Source organism: Dermacentor andersoni, chromosome 3, assembly GCF_023375885.2.
Source record: "Dermacentor andersoni chromosome 3, qqDerAnde1_hic_scaffold, whole genome shotgun sequence".
NCBI lineage: Eukaryota > Metazoa > Arthropoda > Arachnida > Ixodida > Ixodidae > Dermacentor > Dermacentor andersoni.
The window spans coordinates 118,684,166-118,690,165 of NC_092816.1; positions in this window are offsets into that span (position 1 = coordinate 118,684,166).

Genomic DNA, 6,000 nt, shown 5'->3' on the forward strand with positions numbered 1-6,000 from the left:
CATGGTGAGCGCCCTCTGCTTTCCTTGTCACACGAAGCACTAATTGGAGAAAGTCACTACAAGTACATGCACGAACACTTCCCACCAGGCCAACACTCACCACACATTAGCTTTAAGAGCGGCGCCACAACACACACCGTCCGAGACCTCATTGCTGCAGCACCAGAGCACATCACACATTTCGTCATTCACTGCGTTCACTGCGAGACTAATGACCTTAACCACGACACCGGTGACAACACAGTTGAGGCCATGAAAACGCTCATAAACGATTTGCACACCAACATACCAAACGCAGTAATCACCCTGACAACAGTACTTCCCTGAACCGCAAACACAGGCCACTTATTCAACAATCAGCGACACTCCTAGCTCACGCACTCGGGACACGTAAGCTCAATGATTTTCTTTTTGATATCGGAAACCAACACAAAAGCATCGATGTCATCCACCATGCTGAAATACACCAGGACCCCGACATTCTGCTCGCCCGGGACAGACTACACCCCAATTTTTTTGGCCTCAAGGTAATGGCTATCAATATCAAGTACAGGCTCAGGAACTCTTTTAAATCGACGCAACCTACAACACCAATAAATCCTGCGTCCCAGTTAGCTTCAACACAGAAACACAAGCCTGAAATTTTCAACACCAGCTCGCACGCACGTTCCACCGAGGCTCGAACCCAAGAAGCAACTACACAGACGGTGGACGCGGAACCAACACCACCTTTACAACATCCGCGCATACGGAAGCCCAAACCACCCGCGAAGCCTTCAGATGCATACTAGGCATACGCTAATAAGCAAACCGATACGCAGACAGGTACGCATACAGACATCGGTGCAGGCCTCGACAAGAAAATTAATCGCAAAAAGACACCACCTGAAGATTTTTCGCCCCGCACGTCTGCCTGAACCAAACAGAAATGACTACCACGCGCTAGGGATAGCACATGCAACAATAAATCTCGCCCTTTCCTCCAATCCCGCAAACTCGTCGCCAAACAAACAAATTACAGATTTCCCCTAAACACTTACACTAGCTGCATCAAACAAAGGAATATCCCAAGAGGTCTCAGAATTAGGGTTCAATGCGCCCTCGGTTCTTCACCCTCCAGGCTATTATTAAAGTGGTTGTGCTGTCCTAGAAAATGCATCGCTCACCCTTATTGACATTCTCGAAGAACACTGCAAGGAACAGTTTATGATAAATGCTGATCAACTCGACCGCGCAAAGTTATCTGAACCGGAAAGAAGAGAACCAAACAATTCGTCCAAACTAAGGAGGAAAAATTACTAGATAAACAACAGCGCAAAGATATTAGAGCTGCAGATCCACCCAAAGAAACTAATGTAACACCTGCAGCACGTAGCTACACCGACAGTCCTACAGGCGAGCATCCAGAGCACTGCAGCAATGCAGTAGACATATCCCAGAGCCTAAGCCCCGAAGAAGTTCATCTCCTGAAACGTGGTCTAACGTTGTGTCCGACGAACTACGCAGTCTGGAGTCAGTGCGGCATTGCCGAAAATGCAAATATTTGTCCCCCGTTCTCGCCGGAAGAAATGATATTGTAATAAAACCAGGAGACAAAGGCGGCAGTATTGTAATCTGGCCTATAGAAAAGTACGAGAGTGAGGCCTCTAAACAACTGAGCAACCACACCCATTACAGAAAACTGGACTCTAACCCAACTTCAGATTACAGCAATAATGTGATATACACAATAGTGGAGCTTCTGTCCAGGGCACTAATCACGCAATATGAATATCGCTTTATGATGCCCAAGAACAAAAAAGCAGGCCGCTTTTACCTTCTTCCTAAAATACATAAAGTTCCAGTCGAAGAAATATTTACAGCAGAAATCCCAGGTCGGGCTCTTGTGTCTAATAACAACACACCTAATGAGTCAATATCTAAATTCTTAAATCAACACCTGCCAAACATACCCACCACCCTCCCATCCTTCGTTCAAGTCATGCCGCACTTCCTTCGAATTATCGACGGCATCAACGCCAGCCAAATCCTTTCCGACCGCGCTATTCTGGTCACTTTGGATGTTTCTGCCCTCTACATCAACATTCCCATGAGTGAAGGAATAGAAGCCGTTTCTAGATCACTCGCAATCAATGCCCAAGCGCACCCTACTGAAAGTTACTCATATCTCCTTAGGTTAGTTCTCACGCACAACTATATCGAATTCGATTCTATTCACTACCTGCAAATTTTCGGCACTAGCATGGGTACGCCATTCGCTCCCACGTATGCGAACATTTTCATGGGACAGCTTGAAGCACAGCTGGTGAAATCCTACCCTTTAAAACCCCACACATATCTTCGTTACATTGATGACATATTTATAATGTGGGAACACGGCACAAGCGCCTTAGCCGACTTAATTAGCCATTTCATTAGCTTTCACCCTAGTATTTATTTACTGCTCACATCTCCTAGTCAGATCAACTTCTTGGACAGGACGGACAACATAGAAAACGGGAAACTGGGAATGATACTTTACCGGAAGCCTACAGATAGCCAGAAATATTTAGACTACAACAGTCATCACCCGCGACATTGCAAGCAAGGAATTTTTGACGGACAAGCGAAACGTATAAGAAGAATCTGCAGCGAACAGCACGATTATATCCACCACCGCAAGACATTTAAGGCACTGTGAAAGCAGGCAGTCATGTCTAATTACACGAATTGTTTAAACATGTGATTTTCCTTCACCTGTGTAGAAAAAGAAGCTCCGTTGCATATGGCCGTAATGCAGCACTGATTCTAGTGAGTGTTGACAAGGTGCTCACGTTGTAAACTGCGAAAAAAGATTTCCAGATCCCACGCACTGTGTGAGTCGATGTAAGCGTAGCTTTCTTTGCTGCTTGCATTATGTGACGATATTTAGTGGTGATGGTAAAGGCAAATGGTCAATTTTTCAACCTGTTCTTAACACGAGAATGGTGTGTTGATGTTAATATTTACCTTCCAAGCAGCACAGCTGTTTGTCTGCGTAGTACACTAAACACAAAGGGACAGGTGTTCACTTGGAGTGTTTTTGAGCGCTATATTTCATGGCCTCTGAGAGCGTTGAACATTGTTATTGTCTCACATGGCACATCACATCGTGGCAGAAGCCTCAAACTTGAATTTGAAAATGGGGCTGTGCCTGCCAAAACCGCAATCTGATTATGAAGCAGGCCATGGTGCCGCACTACGGATTATTTTGGCACCATGCTGTTCTTGAACGTGTCCCTAAATCGATGTGCGGGAGCGTTTTCTATTTCCCCCCTCACATTGCTTCGGCCTCCACAAATACTGCGACCTCGAACAATGCCACAAACCTAAAGCTATCGCGGCAGGCACAAAAGTTTTGATTTGCGCGCGTCCGCTTGCGTTGTGTCGCCTGCGGTGCATTTATTTATTGCGGCTATGCTTCTGCACGCCCTGCGAAAGTTGTCCACCAGACATGTGGGCATGGTGTTGTCTTTACTAAATAGCAGAAACGCACCGTACCGTACCTCGAAATTAAGTTTATCGAGCATTTCCTTGCCGTGTCACGTCGTTTTCCTACCCCCCCCCCCCCCCTTGTATTTGTATGGGAACTGCGAGCGAAAAGTTGCAACGCTTTTATTCACTCGTTACGCGGCTGCGTCGGTTCAACCCATTCTCTGCCTTCTTTCATCTCTGTGTAGCTGGCAAGAGGCTAATGTGGTGACGACCCGGTAGATCCAGAGGGCATTGTGCACATTCCACGCGGTATGGTCCAAACAAGTTCCTCGTGTCTCTTCGCTGCCGCGATTCTTCCTTGTATATGCACGCTCTCAATCATTCCCCAAACATAGCAGCCGCAGCAGCAGCAACCGCAGTGGGAAGTTAAAAATAAAAGACAACTAAAGCTTCGCTTTAAAGCTCACATATGCACAAATTTGTATTTCCTACTACACGATGTGTGTTTCTTGGGTAAAGGCAGCAATTAGTACAGCACTTAAAAACGAGTAAGCCCCACATACCGTAAAATGCTAAAAGGAAGAAACAGATGACATATCACACAATGTGAGGTGAATAAAAGCATGAAATAATTGGTCCCTAAACAACACATTCTCCTGCAAATGACAGAATGAATAAAGCAAAGGGTCACATCACCATTTTCACTCTCGCACTCTGGCGACATGTGCAACATACGATGACTGCTTAGAACGACACAAAGCTGAGGTAGTTGGTAAGGATTCATTATGCAAAAAAGAAGTGAGGCGTGCAGACAGGACACAAGAGTAGAGAAGTGGACAACACGGAACGCCGACTATCAATTGAAGGGAGCACTGGGGCGAAAAAAGAAAGAAGACACAAAACTCATCTGCGCATGCTCAGGAATGATAACACCACGTGTCAGTCGGGTACACGTGCCGGTCTACGTGAGAGATAATTGTTAACGCACTTAATCTCTTCCTTATTTAAAGTAATCGAAGGCTGACTCACGCACGCACCTCCGCCATTACAGATATGCCATGCCTCTACCATAAGACGCGTATCTTCATTCTTATGCCTGTACAATATCGCGCATTCATCTAACTCTGGCGTGCAGTTACAATCTCGGCAATGTAGCGAAATATTAGAAGGCGATACACCGGTCAACGACCTTTTATGCGCCATTAGCCTCTCATTGATACACCGTCCCATTTGCCCTACGTAGAACTGCCCACCGGTAAGGGGAATCTTATAAACCACACCCATACGAGAGTCAGTAAAACTGTTCTTGTTGTGCTTCACTGGACACGTATCTGTTCGTTATTTTTTCCTTTTACCCGCTCCTTTTTTCTCCGTACGGCAGCGCATATCTTACCTAGCTTATTGGGAGCAGTGAAAGCAACATTAACATCATATCTACTTGCAACTTCTTTAAGCCTGTGCGACACTGAATGAATATACGGAATAGCCACTACTCTTTTTTTGTTATTACTGCTTTCTGTAATCACGTCCGTTTATCTCGAAACCGACTTCTTTAGGCGCTCCGCCACAGTGGCCACTGCTACACTAGGATGACCTTCTTCTAATAGACGCCGGACCTGCGCATTAAAATTGGCGCTCATTTTGTGCATGCAGGATCTAGTGAGGGAAGACTTAAGGCACGACATGGCAATTCTGTTTTTTACTACTTTGGAATGCTTGGATTGAAAGTTTAGCAACGGCTTCCAAGAACTTGGGGAGTACTGCCAACAAACATGATTTTGTTCGAAGATCAAGGAAATGTCAAGAAACTGAATTACGTGTCGCTGAGGAAATTCCTTGGTAAACTTTATTCCTCATGCGTAAAGTTTAATTTGCTGAGTTACTGAGGTGGCAGCAGAATCGAATTCTTCCCTATTGCAGGAAATCAGGTAATCTTCAACGTAACGAAATATCTTGATAACGCTATCACCTAAGGCTTTCTCCAAGGAGCTGTCAAACTTACTCAGGTAAATATTGCTAAGAAACGGGGCAACCTTTGAGCCAATGAAAATGCCTGATTTTTTCAGAAAAACGCCATCTCTCCACCCAATCAGCGTCGACTTCAAGTAAATTGAAGGAATTTCTAGAAAAGCTACCGTGGATACATCGCATCTGTCAATAAAAGCCGGTTCTTGCACTTGTTCTTTAATGCACTCACTTACGGAATTTAGCAACCCATCATTCGGCAAGGAATAATACAGGTCTTCGATATCCATACCAAAGGCTGTACAGTCAGCAGGATTTTCCTCTCAAATACTGAACTAGTGCCTGAGAATTAAGTAAGCAAAAGGGATCTGAAAAAAATTGTGAAGCTAAGCAGTTCTGTAGGTGACTAGCGACACAAACCTGTCACGTCCCTTTCTCTGACACTATAGCACGAAAAAAATTTCTTGTTTATGGTTCTTCGCCGAGAAAACCAGTTCTAAGGTGAGGGATTTAGCTTTCTTGACGTTACAGACAACCCTATCAAGATTATATCTTGACAAGAAGTCAACCACACGTTGCTTA